This window comes from Oryzias latipes, chromosome 3 (genome assembly GCF_002234675.1).
Source record: "Oryzias latipes chromosome 3, ASM223467v1".
NCBI classification, from domain to species: Eukaryota; Metazoa; Chordata; class Actinopteri; order Beloniformes; family Adrianichthyidae; genus Oryzias; species Oryzias latipes.
Window position 1 is genome coordinate 6,183,249 of NC_019861.2, and position 21,484 is coordinate 6,204,732.

The window sequence follows — 21,484 nt, forward strand, 5'->3', positions numbered from 1 at the left end:
CCAGGGAGTTTAGTTTATCCAAAAGGGTCCACCTCTGCATGTTACTGCCCTAAAGGGTAGGTGGTGTGTCATTGGAGTTTCTGATGTAGGTGATCCCGGGCCTCCTCCACTCATTGCTGTATAGTGTGCACTGTAAATGAGCTTATGTGCACGGGTACTTAGAAGGTCACTGATGCTGTGACTGGTCTGTTAAAAAGATGATGTAGGCGTGCATTTAAAGTATTCACTCCATAGGAGAACTGGACAAAAAATCCCTTCCCCTGACGTTCCAAACAGGAAGTACCTACTGGCTCCAAGAAGCCAAAATCCTATAGACTTTAATGGTGAAATAAACCACTGTTACTCAGTCATTCTATTGGTCAGAATAACCATTCTTGCTCTGATAACGTTTTTTTAACACATTCTTGCTAACTCTAAATTATTTTTTCATTTATTTAAATTTTAATTTTTTTGTGTTGCAAGCTATTCAATTCACATCTGAATGCTATTTGGCAACACACTTCACCTCTTTCAGCAGCTCTACAGCAAAACAATAACATCTCACAAGATCCATCTTGTGTTAAATGTTTACTCATTGTAAGCCCCACGGTTGTTGTTTTGTGTTAAAGCAAAATGTAAGTAAACAAAGAGGAAATTCAGATGCAGTACTGTAGACTGTCAGAAAGAAGGAAATAAAGCATCTTAAGACATTCAAGCACTCTCCTTCAACCTGTGATGCTGTTTTTTTTGTCATACTTAAATGTTTATGGAAAAATGTGGCAATGTTTTTAAAACTACCTGTTCAAGCATCGTTTAAGCACCTGAACCGTTTTAAACACACCCCCAACACACTTTTGCTGCTCTCGCTCCCTCTTGCACGCGCGCTCACCCCTCCTTCCGCTGCAGCTCCCTCCTCCTTCTTACACACGCGCGCGGTTTCAGCACATATACATCCTCAATCTACAACACAGTGTGGCGACCTGGGGATTAGCCCCGTCCTAAGCCCCTAAGACTCACGGGAAGTGGGGAATCGTGGGTGTAAAGTTCCTCCCCATGACTGAGGGGGCTGTGAGCAGAATCGACGTCCATGCTGTTTGGCTGTTTGTGGGTGTGTTCAAATAAAAAGGCTTAAATGCTGTGCACTTCACCCTCTCTGAGACTGTAGTCGTATTTTGTAAGGTGCAGGATATTCAGTGATTAACTAATTGAGTTGTTACAATATGTGGCATGCGGCCTGTAGATAGGTGTGACTTGTGTATGTAAAAATATGTCTTATCCTTTATAAATTAGGGGGGTGCGGCTTGTACCCAGGTGTGCTCTATAGCCCGGAAAATATGGTACAGGTTCAGCTACATTTCAAATTTTTGAAAATAATTACCAATATTTTCTCAGCCATGGTATTTTTTTTATTATTTTCTAATTTTTTTAACTTATTTTTTTTATTGTCATGCAATATATTTTGTTGTGCACAGTCATTCGTGGGCAAGGCAGGGGAAATCCTGGACAGGTCGCCAGTCTGTCGCAGGGCCACAATCACACATGCATGCACACTTATCTTCACACCTAGGGACAATTTATAGGAACCAATTCACCAAGCATGTTTTTGGACAGTGGGAGGAAGCTGGAGAAAACTCACACATACACTGGGAGAAAATGCGAACTCCACACAGAAATGTCCCCCATTGGTGTTTTGTTTCAGGTCTGAACTGGGGCCTTCTTGGTGTGAGGCAAGAGTGCTAACCACTGTGCCACTGTGCAGCCCATTCAAAGTCATATTCTTTAAAAAAAAATAGTGAACTATTGTCTCTGGCACTATCTTGGAATACATGGTGATAAATATCGTATCTTGACCTGTACTGTGATACATATCTTATCGCTAGAGTCTTGCCAATACACACCCCTAGTTGAATGACAGATTTTATGCTTTATCAAGTGGTAGGGGTGTGGCGGGTGTGGACTTTCAAAAAGATCACTCCAGATTGGTGAGAGTGGTTGCCATAGAAATGTCGACTAATACTGATTCAAACAAATAACTGCTTACTGATGTCGTCTGGCTCCAACATGGTGACGTCCGTATCGTGAAAAAATGCTGACTAAACTGACTTCATTTTGTCAGAGCCATAAGTAAACAATTTTTCTATGGGTTACATCTCACTATGTCCAGTCAATTGTTTAAGTGTTTTACATCAGACATGTCGCCAGCGACACTTAAATAACACACGCTCTTTGACATACTGTAAATCGTGTAAAGGTTTCGGTGATCAACGTAAATCAGCTGATTTGGACACAGAAGAAAGACTTTGCTAATATAGTGTTGCATAACGAGACAAAGCTACTTTTGTCCGAAACAGAATCAGCTGATTTATATTGTTTTTGTAAACTCTTCACTCGTGTAAAGCATTGCTCATCAGCACAAGGTTGCCTCTCTCAGCTTCAGAATCTGCCGGAATTATGTAAATTGTGTAAACTGAAGGAAAGTTGTGGAAGTTGAAAGAATGTTAGCATTGGAGCTAAAACTCAGGCGTTAAGTAATTAAACCATCTGGAGAAATGGTGTACTGTGGAAGTCCACTAACAGCAGTTGGATGAGAGAACAGAGCTTCTAAAGATTTGTGGATGGTCTCTGCATTTGTGGGTCAGCATAAAGTAGAGGACAAGTGTCTCAAAGTTGATATGAGACACTTTTTTTCGTACATCCATCACTCTCCCCCTACCCTTTGTTGGCAGTGATGGTAGGGGGGCAGTGTCGTTCAAGGAATCTAAGGCTACGTTCACACTGCAGGGCCTAATGCTCAATTCCGATTTTTTTTGAAAAAAATCTGATCTTTTTGCAAGGCCGTTCGCATTTCCAATTAAATGCGAATTTTTGTGATCTCCTGTGTGTCCGTGAAATGACCCAGAAGTGACCCGCATGCGCTGAAGAGTACCTAACGGTGAACGACGTCACTCGTTGTATGCGGAAGTAGCTAACGTTAACAATGGATGTCAACAACAGTGTTGTCAACAGCGGAGCTCTTTTTGCATTAATAGATTTATTTTCACAAAGGAGTCAGCACAATTACAATCTTCTCATTTTGAGAAGGCACTGGAGCCGGGATCATCTGTACCCACTGTTGTGGAATGGGGATGTGTAATTGTTGTTGTTGTTGTAATTGTGTGTGTGTGTGTGTGTAAGAGACAGGAGAGCGCGTGCAGCGAGGTAGAGAATGAGGGGGGCAGTGTGGGCGCACATTCATGCAGTGTGTTAGGGAGGAAGGAGAACTGTAATAAAAGGTTTCCCCCAGAATAAATGCTATGGACTCTTTATTAACCCATTATGGAGAATCTAAGGGTCCAAACGGGGAAGTGAATCCCGAAGGAGGATCCGCCTTCGATCCCCCGCGCTTCTGACCACGGTCGGAAAAGGGGGGGAAAAAAAGGTAATAGTGGGGAAGGTTCAACACCATGCTTGGCCATTTCGCTGGAATTGTTTTTTTAAATCACCCGGTTGGGATAAGAGCCCTGGAGTTTGGCCTGAATAGAGCTGTCACCCCAAATATGAATCAAATCGGGGACCTCGCTTCCCTTCCACTGACTGATTTCAGCAGCATCGTCCGCCATGGTTGATGTTTTTGTTCTCGTTCCCGCCTACTTCAACGCAGAATTATGAAGTTTGTAGTGTCTCAATAATGTACGGGTGGGATTCATGTGGCCTGGCCGGTCAGACGGCGGTCGCATTTCAAAAGATCGGATACGTATCAGATTCAGGACCACATACCCAAGTGGCCTTGGTCACATTTGTAAAGATCGGATCTGTGTCAGACTGTCATGAAAAGATCAGATACAGGTCGCATAGGGGCAAAAAAATCGGAATTGGGTCATTTCAGCCTGGTGTGTGAACGTAGCCTAAATGTCAGGTTTGTCTAACTGAAGTACCAGCTACCCAAACTCGTAGGGTAGCTAACCACAATTCCCTTACAGGTGCATAAATCCCCCTGTTCCTTTAGCTGAGGTGCCATTACTAATGCTTAAAGAAAGTTGAATTGAGGATTTCTTCATTTCGTCAGTAATTGATACTAATATTGACTCAGAAATGGGTATGGGGGCAAACCTTTTCCCCCCCACCTAGTTCCACCCTGCCTGCACGCCCTTTTTACAATCCTCCACAGGCGCAGACAACCCAAAAACCCACAGCACCCGTGTGGATCAAAGTAAAGCATGACCAAATGTTTTTTGTTTCAGAATGCAAAAGAGACAAATAAATAGGCAATGAATTGAATGGTGTTGAATTGGAAATCATATTGCGAATTGATTTTAAGTCAAAACGGAATAGATTGAGCTGCTTGGCAGTGATCCCCAGGCCTGGTGGCGGGACCTCCAGCTGGTTCATCAAACTAGGACTAACACCGTCTCCTCCATTGCAATTATCCCTGTTACCTGTGCATTTCCCCCCAGTTTTTTCTATTCAGCTCCATTAATATGCTTGAAAACATTAGTCTGTGATGGGCCAGTTTTATCATTCATTTCCTCTCATGTTTGACCCTCCTTGTGCAGACTGATTGACCAACTGTCAAAGTCCTCCCATGCTTATGTGCCCCCCGATCTAAACTGAAAGCCACTAGAAGCCCTTTTAAGGTCCCTTGCAGTTGATATAAGTTCAGGGACCACTGTCCTGCTCACTTTTAAACCCCTCATCATTGCATTTTCTAATTTAAAAGACCGGATTCAGGTAATTAGCAGCAGATGGAGAGGGGTATCTTGAAAACAAGCAGGACAGTAGCACTCAAGGTCTAGAGGTGAACCTTCCTGGTTTAAATAGCAAAAAAAAAAAAATATTTTTTTTTCACACAAAAAAATACGAACAGTGAATATTCTCATTTGAGCCGCACTACAATGAAGCCTGTTCACGGCTGTGATTTCAAACAATTACCAGACAACCTTTGCAAAACAAAGTAACTGCTGCTTCTGTGTAAAGCATTTGGAATGCTAATCAAAACGGAGTGAAAAAAATGACATTGGAAGCGCTTTGGGCCTTCGAAAGAGGGTAGAAAGCGCTATATAAGTATACGCCATTTACCATTTATGTAGATGGAAAAAGGCAAAAACACAAAGATTTTTTGAAGTTTGCTTCAGCTCCAAACATGCTAGACAGCAGAGAAGGCTGATTCTTGTTTGTTTTTTTGGCTTTTTGATTCTGTCCATGTGAATTATTGATTTGATCAGGTGTGTTCAATTAGTCTCTTGGGAACATGTAGAACATGAATATTAAATTATGCGACTGAAGTCCCAGCTGCTGCTTTTCCTGGATAGTTGAGGAAAGCTGAAGCTATAGTTTTCCATCTGTTGAGATTCTGCATGGAGTTCTAAAATTCCTGCATGTTTGGTTTTTGCATTATGGTTACATTATGGTCGACCCAATTTCCCAAGCTGGGATTAATAAAGTATCTTTTTTGTCTTATCTTATCATTACCCAAGAATCTGACTATAAGGATATTTATTATGTAACCTTGCTCAGCTTGTGAGTCCTAACATATTAAGATTTCATGAAAAGCTTCGATTGCAGCTGCAAGAATGAAGCAGATAATGATGCTTTAACTCTCCACGGATTGTTGTGTTTACCTACACCGATAATGAACATCAAACATCTTCAATCATTTCGGACCAAAAAAGTAGGATTGTTGCATTTGTCAAATTCCTTCTGGTTTCATGTGGTAAGATTCAGTGTCCATGCTGAGTACCTGTGAAGTCCTGCAGTGAAGTGGATTTGGTTCTTTTCGTGGGTTTTCTGTGGCACGTCTTCTGCTACATGTATTAACATTAAATGAGTAGCAATGACAGATCTATGAAGAAAAGCATAGCATCCTTCAGAGATGGAACGCATCGCTGAGAATCTAGGTTTTGTATTTGTTAAATTTATTTGTACTTTCAAGCAAGGTTAACTTTAGTAATTGTTAGTCATTTTTTCGCAGTTACAAAAGAATACAAAAGTATAATTTTTTTCTACGGATTCAGATCCGGATCAGCCTAATGTGAATGGAAACCAGATTGTTTCCAGTTCTAAGCTTGAAAGTAAACTTTAAGCTTAAAGTTTAGACATTGTTAACCTTAAGAAAATTTAGTAAATTCAAAAGAATAAAAACTAAAAGTCCCTCATCTTTTGATGAGGGTCAAAAAAACGAAAAACAAAAACACTATTCTCATTGGAGTGAGTCTTAAGAGTTTGAAGAAATACTGAAAATAAAAAAAATTTAAAAAAACGAAAACTGTTAGCAAATGAAAAATAAAGATGATTTGTAAAAACTGCTGTTTTAAATTTTCTATTTTTGTTTGGGCCAGTTTTTGTTTTTCACTTTCTGTCCTCAATCTACAGAAAATAGGGATTATGTTGACCTCATTTCAGCTCAAGAACGGCGTCCGGTGCTGCTGGATTTTCCCTCCTCTTCTGGACAAGAGGACCTGGTTGCAGACAACAACATGGCGCCCTGATATCATTAGACGGAACCGGAAGTTCACGTCTTGCCCCCCCCTGACCATTTCAGTTGGAAAATACAATTTTTTGGGGTCCAAAAACACTCATTTAACAACAAGCAACAATTCAAAGCGGCTTTTCACAGACATGCATATAAAGTGTTGCATACCGGTGCAAAGCCGCAACGGAAAAGTTACGGTTGAGAATCTAAGCCCTGGAGCGGAAGCTTTGCTGTAAAAGAGTTAAATTTTTTGAAAGGAATAAAACAATTTCCAATTTTGCACCCTTTTTTAACCCATGTCATACACTGAACAGTTTATACACATGAACATTTTTAAAAAAAGGTGCTATAATTCTGAAATCCTGCAGAATTTCTGTTTCCAGCTATTGATGCCAGGGCACCATTTTTGACAGTTATATTTGATTAAATTACAGCTGTTGTAATTGAACTTGATCAAATCTGCAGAGAAACAAATAACTACAAACTTCATTTAAACTCCTAAAAATAGAATAATGAAAATTGAAACTGCTTTTCTCTGCCTAAAATGTTGGCTTAAATCTCAAAGTGCAGCTTCAGTCCATATTTCACCATTGATTTAGCTCAAATCTCTCTCGAACTTGTGTTTTTTTCAAGACTATTTGCTACTAATGGATGTGATGGCTGAAACAAGCAATCTTTTCCATTGAAGACATTGGTGAAACATCTCCCATGAAACAGATAAAACCAGTCTGGTTGACTGCTTTTTTTCACCCTTAACATTAGCGGTTTCACTCCAGCAAACTCATAATGAACTCATAGATAGACATTTCTTCCTGAAGGTGGACTTAATCATGAACCTGGGCTCTCAGGCTTCTGCCTGTGTTGTCTTCCAGCCTGGATAGAGTCCCTGGAGAAATCACAACAGCAGTGATGCAGTGGTTATGGAAGCTCCTGCCATTCACAGCAAGTCCTACAAATCACATCAAATAATTATTGCATCTTTTAGCATCTTTTTTTCAGCATTTTTTGTGTGTTGGAATAGCAAAGTGCATGCAGACTAAAAGAGGGAGCTGTTTCCAAATGTCCTGAGTAGATCAGTTTCAAAATAAGAGACTATAATAAATCACAAGCCTAGATGCAGGTAGGGTCATTTTTTATCATTTGAAAATGATTAAGAACTAAGACAATAAAAATACATACAATACTATTTCATTCATAACAGAACATCAATAAAATATGTTTCTTCTGAGAAATGTTCAACTTTTCATTTACTGAATTAGCTTTTTCCAATTTTGAAGTGAGATTATATTATCTGTGCTGTTCAGCATCTTGAAAGACACTTTTGCTGTTTTTCCTTTTTTCCTTTTTTAAAAACCAAAATACAAAGAGGGATGATAATTTATTGTCGACAGCATTTATTCAGTGTGTAGCAAGCTCCCAGTTCTGCTGTTGTCTGGATCAACTACGTTGTGTTGACGAAGGAGAAGCTGCTGGAGACATCGGGTTTCCTTTTTGAAGAACAGCCTGTGTGTTTGCAGTGTGGCGATGAATGATTAACATTAAAGCAAACTTGCTGGCTGGCTTTTTGATTCACAGAAATTGAGTCTTTCAGTTCAGGTGCTAGAAATCAGCAGAGAGGAGAAGGAATTAGGGCAAAGTGATGGCCGTCAGTTTCTGACAAGAAGCGAAGGCCATCGTAAGCTTCTCTTACAAATTGGACAGCTGCAGAGGAAAGGTGGAGGGGCTAATTTTTGTGGAGGACTGTGTTTGTCCATTCATGCAGCACTGACGAGCCGTGGGGCTTAGGGGTTTGGACTTTAGGGGGAAGGGAAGGAGAGGGTGGAGGTGGGACCGGCATGAAACTTGTAGTGTTGGGGGTTGTAAGGATGCTGCTCGCTGGAGATGCTGGTCGGGCCTCCATAGCCATCTGGTCATCACCCTCTCCCTCCACCCTGAAGGATGGCAAAGGACAGGTGGCACAGACGTGTGGGACCGCCGAGGCTTGGGCTATAGGGGTTGTTAATGGTTTATTATTTTACATTGTAAGCTGTACCTTAGATGCTTGATTTCTTATTTTGGATATAACATTAAAAAAAAGCTATTGAAACCTACAGGAAAAAATAGTGAAATGACGTTTCAACTTGAACATGTATGCTCAAAGACTCTGAGCACCAGTGCCTCAGCCAGCAGGGTGCCAGATTGTCACGTTGCCCCGGCCTGCACAGGGTTGTAATCCATATCCAGGAGGTCAGTGGGCAGGATCTGGTTCAGTCTGGTTCAGGGGAGGTAGCCAGCTGATGAACAGGTGCTGCAGTCCACTCCTGCTGTGGTGGGATTTCCTCTCAACAAGCGCATACAGCCAAAAACCCCCTTTTTCCTGCAGTTTGTTAGTGTAGCAGGTGGAAATGGATTACGAACAGCCTTTATGAATGAAGAACTCTGATGTCTGTGATTTATGAAAATATTCTATTTAAAGACCCACTCTGATGAAAATTGCACTTTTTTTTGTTTTTAACATGTTCTTGAGGCATTTTTCTGATGATAAAGGACACATAAGGTAAATTAAGCTGAAATTTACATTTCTAAGGTTTTTCTTCATTTATATCGCTGTGAATCAGGAGCAGATAAGGAAATGATGTTTGAAAAAGCTGTACTTGTTAATGTGCAAACTACAATCCGGCCATAAGCTCTCTGCTCTGCTCCATACCGATGCCTCCAGTTGCAGACCATTATTGTCTTTTTTTCTGTCCAAGCTGGCATCTGGATCAAGACTACTGCTGGGCAGCTCTAGTATTGCTCGCCATTTTTGTTGCACCAGTATTGTTAGGTTGGGAAGAGCTTTAAGCTAGTGGGGGAGCGTGTAAACAGAGAGCTCTCCGCAAGAGAAAGGGGAGAGGGAGGCAGGGTTGCCCCACACGAACAGTCTCACCCACAACTCAGAGGTGAATTTGTAATGAACTACTGCTGCTCTGCAGAAACTATGTTCTAGACAACATCACGTTTCTTTATTTTGGCTAAAACTGGAATAATCAACATTAAAAGACCGCTGGGAACACCTTGAAAATTGGCCATAAAGGATTAAATCAGAATTTAGTGTTGTTTCCTTTTGTTGTAGGTCCATCTGACCAGTTCAGTTCAGGGTGAGGGTGTAACTTGGCTCTACAGTGACTGTGGGTCCACTTCAGTCTTTGTTCTAAACAGACAATGGGGCTGTTATCTTGAGTCTGCAGAGCATCATTTTAAAGAGGTTGTCCCGGCTCCTGCTGCCCTCTCTCCTTCCTCCTGAAAAATACATTTGGAATTCAATTTTACACACCAGGAGTTTTCCAAGTGATAAGGAGGGTTAAGGGGAAAGAGGTGCTGTTTTTTCATCTGAAGCCCTGGTTGTGGAACTGGATGGTCTCCTTGTTGCTTTGAGGAGGTTTCCCTCAGCCCTGCCCACTTTACATCCTTCTAACCTCAGCCTGAGTGGAAATCTGCAAATTAGAATAGAGATGAAAACAGTTACATTTGGACTGAAAGCTCCAAACAAAGAAAAGGGGGAGGGGGAAGGTGAAGGCAAGCTTTCCAGGCAGTAACTATCAGAATCGGTGTTCTTTGGTAACATTTAATTTGCCTTTCAAATATTTACTTGATTGTTTTTAAATGGTGGCGCAGTGGTTAGCGCTCTTGCCTCACAGCAAGAAGGCCCCCGGTTCAAGTCCCGGCTGGGGGACATGAAAAACACAACATCGATGGGGGACCTTTCTGTGTGGAGTTTGCATGTTCTCCCCGTGCATGCGTAGGTTTTCTCCGGGATCTCCGGGTTCCTCCCACCGTCCAAAAACATGCTTCATAGGTTGATTGGCAACTCTAAATTGTCCATAGGTGTGAGTGTGATAGTGAATGGATGTGTGATTGAGGATATTCCACCCTGCGACAGACTGGCGACCAGTCCAGGGTATCCCTTGCCTACGCCCAAGTGGCCGGGATAGGCTCCGGCAACCCCGTGACCCCGAAAGGGAATAAACGGTTAAGAAGAAATGAATGAATGAATGTTTTTAAACTTACTTTTGCTCATATGATATTTAGGATAAAATTTAAACGAAGACAGTATTTAAATGACCCTTTTTTTACCCTAATCTCAGCATTAGATAAGCTGATTAACATTGATCGCGTAAACCATCAAAGAGTTACAGTAGGTCAAAGACCGTGTTCTTTAAGTATTGCCCACAACATCTCTGGTGTTAAAGGGTTAAACCTTCAAGGAATTTGTTTTTTTTAGGAACGCAACCTGGATATCCAAAGGCAGAGTTCACAACTTTACTGAAATCTTTACAAATGTCAGTAGTTGAATGATAAGTGCCAAATCCAACAATAATTTATAATTCGTTACCTCCAAGAGCCCCATGTTGCCTTTCCTGACATTACCGTTACTTTTTGGAGCTTTCCAAGGTTTACTGGTTGGTAAAAGAAAACTGATGCTCAGCCAGGCTACGGCCACATAGATAAGAGGCAATCAACGTTTTTCTCTTCAGTTTCTAATTTGTGCTTTTATTACAGTAGATAATAGAAAGGAAAGAAAAAACAGAACAAACCTATTTTGTTGTACAAAGTAAATGGACCATATAATTAGGATTTTTCTTTGGAGTCTGCAGTATATCAGAAGAACATATTTAAGAGGTCAAAGCAATCAGGAATCAGGATTTTTGTTTTTGAGGAGAATGCAAGATGTCCAAAAAAAGTGACAGATGGGTTAAAAAAAGTGCAACTGAACAGTCCAGTCCGACTTTGGCAGGATAGTATTACCCTCAAACTACCTGTACCCAGCTTTATGAACGGATGCTTTGCTGCTACGTCTATGGATGATGATATAATAACATCAGTCTAAAAATACAGTTTTACACACACGTACATCTTTTTAAAGTTTTCCGAAAGTGATTGAATAGTTTTGATTAAAAAGGCATAAGAGACACAAAAATAATGGCAAAAAAAATGTAGATTTTGATTTAAAACAAAGGATAATTAGAGATTTAATTAATAATTTCCAGAACAAAAGAATTACTGCAGTGTTGTGCAGCTCTCAGCCGATAGAAACATAGGTGTTTCCGGCCATTGAAGCCATTCTCAAATAGATTTCTACCTAAAGATTTTTTTTCTCTACAGTAGTCTGTCGCAGAGGTTAGTCTGGGACACAGAATGTAAAAAGTGGAGTCAGGCTTCAGTGTCGGATCAGAACGTCTTTAAGAAATGGGTTTATCAGCTTATGAGACACACACAGCCCTCCAACATTACCATGAGGTTTTCTCCCTAATCCACAAATATCCCTTCCCATGACAACCTCCTTGCAGGTTTCACTAACATGCATAATCAATACGGCCTCTCTGCCATTATTGATCCAGGAATGGTTTATGCACAGCTGCTGAGACCAAACTCTGGCTTTCTGCTTGGAATCAAGAAAAGGACACCTGATCACCCACAGCTGGCTCTCCACCAGTTTCAGCATGCGGCAAACACACACGCTCATTAAGAAAAGTTGCTCACATCAAAGGGCAAAGAAGAACATGAGCTCATGTTGAAACATGAATTAAGTGAGGTCAATTACTTTGTTTCAATACTTAATAATAATAAGGATTCATCTATATTTGAAATTTAGTTCTTGCTTCAGTCAGGTAATCCAATTTATCAAGCTAAGCTGTCTTTGGTTCATAGCTTGATTTATTTTAAACCACTTTTTTGCTCAAAAAGATATTTGTCTATTAAAAATTGTTTTACAAAAAAATATTAATGTAATACCATTGACTGTACATGAGAACTGGACCGAGTGAGTGTGATGTCAACAGAAGCCGTCCTGTTGGAGCCGGACCTCATCAGTATGCAGGGATTTGGCTTCCTGGGACCAGCGGGTCATTCGGCCAAGTTTTTAAATGTAGTCAATGTGTAATTCTAAAATAAATGTAGGTTTCTTTTTCGTTTCTTATCTAAAAACGTTCACACTGTCAAATTACCTTAACTGATGTTGGGCCACTGGAAAACTAAAGTGATTTCCATGAATTCTTCATGTTTTACCAGCCTGTCTGCTCCGTGCAGTCTGCACTTCCACTAGAAAATGCTAGCTGTGATTTCTTTCTTATGGCTTCAGGTTTTGAGCTCTCGCCTGGTAGTAAATGTTCTTCTGAGCTTCTGAAGGCAGCTTAGCCCATAATGGAAGCACAATGTGATTCACTTACTCTAAGCTTCATATTTCCCACTTGTTAAGTAAATATTCTCATCAATCAGAAGCACTCAGCGTAACCAAACAACATTACAACATGATGCTGCCAAAGCATAATAAATAGCTACATAAACCAATGAAAACAGAAACGAACATCTAGATATATGCTGAGATGATGCCTGATGTTCTGATGGAACATTAAACAGTTGGAATTAATTCGTCATTAGCTGTGGTTACATGGGCAAAAGTAATCGGAATAACTGGCAGATCAGAATAAAACTACGCTGTTCAGAATACTCTGCCCCACGTGGATTTGTGTTACCAGTCGTGTCCAGACAAAATAAAGGCTGATGTTATTCCCACATATTAATGTGCAGTCAAGATGCAGATTAATGACCGCATGGATTTTAAGTAAATCCAAAGCTAAATATTGTTAGCATGTATTTGTCTAATCCTAACCCTTCTTCTTTCATGTCCGTACCGCCAAGAATAAAGCACTGGCCGCACAGATATAAAAAATTATGATCGAACAGGCACTTAATAATAATCATAACAATAGTAAAAGAACATATAGAAGTTTATATCGCTCTAGGCTCTAGGTTTGTTTACAACGGAGCTCACTATTTCTTCTTCTGCAGCCTTTTCCAGTATTTTAGACAGTTTTGCGCGTGTCCAAATTCTTTGTTTCGATCTAAGGGTGGCGTATGTAAATGTTTGTTAAAATCGGATAAAGTTTTCTGGACCCATGTACACAGTTCAATTCTAATACAATTTTTGATCTGATCAAAGATATTTTGCACATGTAACCACATCTAATTGTACATCATTGACACAGGACAATGATTAGGTCATATTTACTTTTTAGTGCAGAAAATTCTATATCAGCACTTAAAGCCTTAACCACATTCCCCCCTCATGAGTGCGTTTTTTTTTCTGAGCCCGTGGAGGGTCGTAGCATCTTAAGGGGTGTGTCTTGCGGTTCCCTTGAGCCTCATACAGCCACCTAAAGGAACATCATGAAAACAGAACGTACCATTGTCTTGTGTGTGTTAACTGTATTCTAAAGTGTTTGTAAGGTTAATGTGACATGCACTAATGAGGTATGGATAATGTTTACTCTCCACTCTAGTTGGCAGAGCATTTTTCATCCAGGCTATAAGCAGCAGGTAGGTTGTAAAAATCCAGATCCCAGCCCTTGAGGCGTGGAGTCCGACGTTCCTTCTCTACAGGCTCATCAAGCGGGCTACAGCCTTGATATGAGGCCTGCAAAATAAATCGAATATCGCAAAAGACGGCGAAAATTGCAATAAATGGTTACCTTAAATGTGCTAAAACAATCTTAGGACAGCTTGAAGTATTAAATTAATCAAATAAATCCATTTCAACATATCACGATTTGGATGGACGCCTTCACGTTGTTGACCAATTGGATGCAGCCCTTGTATGTTAGATGCTGGCCTCTTATGTAGATGAGGGTCATTTGGAGTATAATTTTTAAACTGTTGCAGTGAAATGTAAGTTATGTCTTTGGTTGTTTTGCTATTTGTTCATATACCGCAAATCATACCGTCATTGCAATATTGATCACTAATATCGCATATCGCGAGTTTTCTTCATATCGTGCAGCCCTACATGATATTGTTTGCGGGTCACCAGCGTGCCCTTACAGATTTTCCCATTTTTCCCCCGCAGCCAGCCCGTTTTCATCCATAAGGGCAGTCGTTGGTACCTTTTTTTTATTTTCACATCATCTATTCCATTTGGCCTTCCAGATATTTCTTTTGCAGACAGGAAAGTCACTAAGCTCATCTGAAATAAATTCATTTAATTATACATTTTGTACACTGTATCAAACACTGTCGATTTCATGGATTTGCTATTATTTAATCTGTCTGTAACAACTTAATCGTCTGTGAAAATAAGCTCTGAGGAAAGATTTTCATCTAAAGACGCCATCATCCTTTCAAGTATCCAGTACTTGGTGCTTGTTGCAGCTTTATTGGATTTCTTTTCTTCCCCGATCTCTTGGGTCAACCTAATGGGTTTGACCTCGCACCAGGCTGCTGAGCCATTATCAGATTCTGCAATGGTTTGGTGGTTCCCGTCATTTCTGACAGACACGGCAGCTGGCTGACCCAACATGCGGCTCAAGGGCGCTACAGTAATGTAATCTCAAGTGGAAAGGGAGGGCTGTAACTGATTTGGACTGGGGAAACTGGAAAAACAAACACCAGTATGTAATATTTCCCAGAACATCGATATCGTAAAACACTTGAAAACGACTAAACTACTGACCTTCCAAACTGATCTTATAATTCAAGATGACTTTCCCTAATTTCCTAACAGTGATCACAGTCAATACAGAACAAATAAAGGTATAGATCAATACCCATCACAGCTCCTCTGATCAATTATTTATTCAGGAAGTGGGAGAAGCTTAGACTCTCTGTCTACTTTGCGTTCTTGACTCATTTTTTTCCTTTGGTCTGTCTGTACCCACACAGAGAGCAGCAGTTGGATGCAATGAGATGCAGTTAAACATTATACTGAATTAAAGAATATTGAGTTGTGCAGTTGATTTAAACACTTTATTTACAAATTTTAAATATCTTTTGTATATTAGTGTAGATTTTTTTAAGCCAAGCAAAAGTCTTTGAAAGCTTGACTGGATTTATTTCATATTGATTTGCTCTTCTTAAGGGTGACAGTCATCAAAGAGATTTAGAAATCAATGTTTAGAAGCACATACAAGCATGAGGTGCTGAGAAAGTCAGCCATGAGTTCCAATGTTTCATTTTTATAACGATACCATCGTCCATCGTGATGGCTGACTGACCTCACGATGGAGAGACACCATCGTGATGCCACGCCCCCCCCCACGCTGTGAGTCGACACCATAAGCCGCGTTTACATGTGCAAAATATCTTGATCGGATCAATGGTCGAATTAGAATTCAACCGTGTACATGGGTCCAGAAAACGTTTTCGGATTATAACAAACGTTCACATGGGTCACACTTTCAGTCAGAATAAATTCGCACATGCGCAGTAGTGTTTGAAAAACCGGAAGAGGAAATGAGTGCGCAGAGTGGCTACATACATAGATATCTGGCTGCTCGTGCTTTTATTAATGTTATGGTTACTGTATTATGAAGCGCCTGTTCGCTCATCATTTTAATTTTAATCCGTGTGGTCAGTGCTTTTTCTGATAAAGAACAGAGCCGGAAGAAGCCAGGGCTAGGAGTGGGCTAACACGGGCTAACAACATTTAGCCTTTGATGTACATAAAATCCATGTGGGAAATGCCGCATCTTGACTGCAAATATGTGGGAATAACACCAGCCTTTATTTTGTCGGGACACGACTGGAAACACAAATCCACGTGATTGTTTGAACAGTTTCTAAGGACTGAGCAACATTTCTGCTTTGAAAAGCTCACATACCGCCCCAAAGCCACTGTGTGAGGTGGGGGTCCAAGCTCTGCTAGGACACACACTTTTACCAGGAGACCCAGCTCTCCTGAGTTCGGTAGCTCGTTCACCTAGAGATGCGGGACGGATGGCAGTCCGAAGCCTCCCACACATAGCGCACACGTAACAAAGCATTCTCCCTTTCCCTCAAACACAAAGCTGTGAGTCCGTCTACTCTGCTCAGAGACACGGTTGCTCGGTCCACCGGTCCACTTGACTAATCAAGTACAGCAGCGGACTACTTCTTTTCTATTTTTTTTTTTTTTTTTTTAAAGTCACTTTGCCCAATTATACTGGATCATTGCGGATGGGTCATTATTTGGGAAATAAAATAAAGTAAAAAAGTAAAATAACGAATAAAAATTATATAATAACGAAAAATTAAAAAAAAAATTTTTTACCTTCTCCTGATTCACAACAACATGATTAGAGAAATGCTCAGAAATGCAATTTTAAGATAACTCTCCCCAAAGTAAAGATTCTTAACTGATCAAAAAACCCAAACGTAAGAGTGTCCGCCCTGAGACTGGGAGGTTGATGGTTCAAATCCACTGTCGAGTCAAACCAAAGACTCTTAAAAATGGGACCTCCATGCCTCTATGCTGGACAACCCCCAGCAGAGGGGGGGTCTCAGTATAATGATACAATCTAGTGATTTATCCATCCAATACTTTTTCTACAGTAATCTATTTCACAATCTCTTTTTTTATCCGACTTATATTGTTAATAAAAACAGACCGAGGCTGAGTATGTGGCTGACTGTTTTGTTTGACTCAGACAGCAATAAATAATGTGAAACATAAGGATCTGTTAAATTCTGCCATATAATGCTCCTCTGATATATAATTTGGTGTGAGGCATTCGCTAACCTTGGGTACTTCAAAATTGGCCAATTTTTATTCTTTTTGTCTCCTTCTTTCCAGTTGGCTCCCAGGAGTATGTTCTTCAGATGTGCTGCACTGATTGGCTGTTTTCAGTCTTTAATCTATGCTCCTTTATTTGCCTTGCTGCTTGGTTTTTAATGGTTTTTTGTCATGCTGCTTTTGTCTGCAGAGTGAAACCGAATCCAATCAAAGTACATGTGATGACGGCATGTTTGCTTTTCCGTGAAAGGGTAAAAGGATTACTCTGGGTTTTTAGTAGAAGATAATAACACCTTTATCTGTGTTTTTCTGTTCAAGGCTGTTTGAGTTGTCGGGTTTAGGAGCCTAATTTATTGCTTACCCAGTGAGATTTTCCTTCCAGCTGTTTCGGTTGTTGCCGGGCGATTGTTAACAGTTTAACACCACCAGCCTTTGCCTGCTCGCTGAACTGTAGCTCTGGCATAAGGGTGCAGGTGGGGGGTGGGGGTGCTGATGCAGGCTGATGGATGTAAAGAGAAAGTGAGGTTTTTTGCTAAAGAGACACCCTGTAGCTGCAGTGATAAGAGGGGCCCACGCAGTCTGGGACTGTGGAAGGGAAGCGGAGGAACTTTGATGCAGAGTAATGCAGCAGATGAAAGGCACATGAACAAACACACAGACATGTAAAAGCTGCACACGTGGAGACATCTGTAAAAATGTCTGCTACATACAGACTGTAGACTGAGCGTAGCAGCAACTGGGAATTTAGATTCTTTACATCAAACATGCAGCACTCTGGTTGGAACTTTCTGGGTCCTGAATATTTGAAGCTAACTATGGCATCATGCTTAATACAGTCATAATCTATTTATTCTTTTCCCATTTGTTATTACTTTGTTGAAGCACTCGCAGGTGCTGAAAAACAAAGAATTACTTTCATGTAAAAGCATGAAAAGAGATGAGCCAATAGATGTTAATGTTATGTCTGGGAGGATTCTGTCATTCAGGTCATTTCATGGCAGGATTCTGATCTTCAGAACAGCTGGACTTGAAAAAGTTCATCTAGAAAAAAAAGGTCTGCCACCCCTTAACAGGAAAAAATCCCTTTTTGCCTTTTTTTACTGATTAAAACCTAGTAGGAGCTGCAAGGTCTCATTTTACTCTTTATGAAAATTTGATGCTTTGCTTTTACATTGTTGCTTTTCTAATAACTATAAATTATATTTATTTTTTGGCTCGAATACAAACAGACATATAGCATTTTCTCAAAATGTGACTGTTTTTTTACTTTTGTTATTTTACTCATATGACTTCTGCTTAAAATAAAAGATTTCCTGTGCCAAACAGGATCATTCCAGTGCAACTAATTCATTCATATGACACAAAAGACCTAAATGGGATTTTCTCTTGTTATTCTCTATAAGTCTACTTCAGCCAGCCATCATCCTTTTTCTTACTCACTACTGCTCTTAACCTAAACTCAAAGATCCCTTCGTTGATTATTGATCCACTAGAAAAAGTATATAAAGAACAAAAGATATGTGCTTTAAACTAACCCTAACCCTAACCTTTTTTTTAACCAAAGTTTAGCCTAGTATTTGAAATCTGTGGATACTGAAGGAAGTATTGAGCAAGTAAGGACTCTTGAGGTCACCAGGGATATAAAAAGTTCATCCAACTTCTATGTGCAGCCATAAATATATACATTAATTAATTAACATTTTATCAATTCTAATGCTTTATCAATTAAAAAAAAATTACTAATATTTTATTTTTCTTCAGCCAGGGAGTCACTATGGAGGGGTATACATGTGGACCTGGAACCTCAGGTTGCAGACCCCTGATCCAGAGTTGCAGAAGAACATTAAATAGTGTCTTTTACAGAGTGCATAAAGATAATCATGAACAATAAAGTATCCTGCGTAAATCTCACATCTGGATGTGTGGTGAGTCATCAGTTATATTTCATAGTTTCAATAAAAAGGAGCGGGTCTGTGGGTGTTCCTTCAGTCAGGGTGCAGCCTGATGTCTCCAATTAGAGATGTTTGAATCTGAGAGCTTTACTATTGCTTTTATATAAACATAATTGGTATCATCCATTCTGTTCATCATCACTAAGACTAGTGATGTGACGCAGGTCTACCCAGAACGTGGCAGAGCTGCAGCGTTCCTGCAGACTGTTTCGCAGCATTCTCATGCCATCCTGTTGTTTTTTAATGACCAGGTTTGTTTTGCATCATTTCAATTTTTGTAAACTGCCAAAATGCAAAGAATCTGTTTGAGCATGTTGATTCAGACAACAACAAGCACTAGTGACAAAGCTGTCAGTCGTGTAAGGCCACACCTACCGGCAGTTGAGCTTTGGTTGTTTTTGAGTCGTGCTGCGGCTTAGATGTTCACACAACGATGGGTTGTACATTTGTGTGTGTAGGAAGAGGGAAGAAGGGGGTGTCAATGGAGAAAAAGTCATTCATCATAACATGCTCTGGAACCCTCCAGAGGTCAGCTTGCCTTTCAAGCATTCTCTAATGAAGAAGGCAGCTGAGCCAATCAAGAGAGTTGTTCCGCTGAAGCGACCAATCAAGCTGCTGTGGTTCATGTGCAGAATTGATGAGAGGAGTAGATCCTGTAGAAGGATTAGAATCAATAACCAGAGCTAAGAGACACACAGGTCTGTGGAAACACAATAAACCCCCCTCAACCTGATCTCACTGTTGGAAAAAGGCTGATGAAAATCCTCACCATAGAATCTGAAAAATAGTCCCATTAAAATACAGTGTGAAAAGCCATGTTTGTGCAGTGATGGAAATGGGACAAAGCATGAATACATGTGGAATGCGATATTTGACTAGAGTCATGCAAAATGTTCCTTTCTGAAAATACGCTAGTATGCTGGAAACTTCTTCCCCTACCAAATGACAAAATACAAAATACAGTATATACAGTACATACTGCAAAATGGGAAAATGTTGTTAAATTTTTAAGGTGGTCTTATAAAACACTGGAGCAATTATTTAATTTTCTTTCAATCAACAATTTGTTAATAATTTCAGAAATTTGGTGTATTGAAAAAGAACTATATTATAGATCCTTTTTCTGAATAATAAGTCAGCAGTGCTTAAAGCGGCCCCGTCCGTCACAATGTCCTGTCTTCTGTCAGCTGCCCTCCTCTGTCGTCCTGTCAGCTGTCACATCCTGATAAAATTCCTTGTAACAGTAGTGAACTTCTGACATGTGACTCAGTCCCACATGATTGTCAAAATAAGCCAATTCAGTGGAACTCAAAGAACGTGGCTTTGAAACAAACAGGGGCTTGCCTCAAATTTCCTTGATTGTGTCATTTTTTTAAAACACCAATGCATTGACTCCTAGTCCACTAAAGGGCCTCTAAACTTTAGTCACATGCACCCGTATGTTTTTTTTTGTTGTCTGGGCCCATGGAGAGTGCATGTGGTAAGTGTATTGTGAAGCATTTGTAAAGATGATGGAAGTTACACGCACTTCCTCATGTCCAATTTCCTCATTTGGAACAGTCAGACTGCAGGTAAGCAGCACTCTTCTGTCTCTTGATCACTTGAACAGCACTAACGGGGTCCTTGCCCAACAGGTGCGCAGGGTTCAGAGGTGTTGTAAAAACGAAAACTCCATATGGCGTGCCTAGGTCTCACCTGTTGTACCCTTGGGTTTTGTGTATGTTTACTACAATCTGTCACCCGCAGCGTGCCCGTAGAAAAATGTGCATGAACATTTCACTCTATGGGTTCACTGAGCGGCCTATGAGCTTGATATTTGCACGGGCAACCTGCGTGCCCCATACAGGTTTGCCCATTTTTGCCCACGTAAGGACAGTTGTGGATAAGGCTTTATTTACCGTCCAAATAAGCATCATGAGATATATTATTAAAAGCTATGGCAGTCGTGGAAAAAATAAAACCCAGACAAAACTTCTTGTCAGTCCTTATCCATGTTGGTAAACAAATCTTACTAAAAAAGCTCAAGAGTATTTCTATTTTCTTTTTTTTTTAACCATAGTTTAGCTACAGCAATTTATTGTTGGAGCACAAAATGTGCCGCTCATCTAATTTTTTGCATAATCTCAACCCTCCCCCCTCAAGAAAAGCTCTTCACCACATATTGGCCCTGCAGGAATTTGCAGAAATCACCAATGAAGAGCTCCGGTTGGAGTCATTATAGGTGCTTTGCTTTGCAAGCATCCATGAGCTTCCCTGATGAAGTTAGTCCACATCAGCTGCAAAAATTTGATTCATGAGTGGATGATGCTGTATGGTACAAAATCAAGGTGTGTGCTGTGGTCAACTGGAGGATTTCACACCACAGCAGCGATTGTGTTTATATTTGGCTCTTCATGTGCATATCTTTACTGTATGGGCAGTTCTTCCTCCTGCCTGCCCATCCATCATTTCATTATTGCTGTCCCAGTGGAATTTGTCCTCCTCACCTTCCTCCCTTCATGGATTCTTCTGCCTCCACTCCCATGCTTCCATTCTTGTTCCAATTTCCCCTTTTTCTGCTTATTCCTTATTCCTTTATCCAACTGCTTCTGCTTTGTCTCT

General features: G+C 40.4%; 1 long non-coding RNA gene across 1 annotated transcript in view; it reads left to right on the forward strand.

The window, feature by feature from the left end:
* The window catches only part of LOC110017121, a 26,711-nt gene extending 7,869 nt beyond the window's left edge, over positions 1 to 18,842 (forward strand). Inside the window, exon 4 of the long non-coding RNA XR_002292430.2 lies at positions 18,693 to 18,842. This is a non-coding gene — a long non-coding RNA (uncharacterized LOC110017121). The remainder of the gene's footprint in view (positions 1 to 18,692) is intronic.
* The last annotated feature ends 2,642 nt before the right edge of the window (positions 18,843 to 21,484 follow it).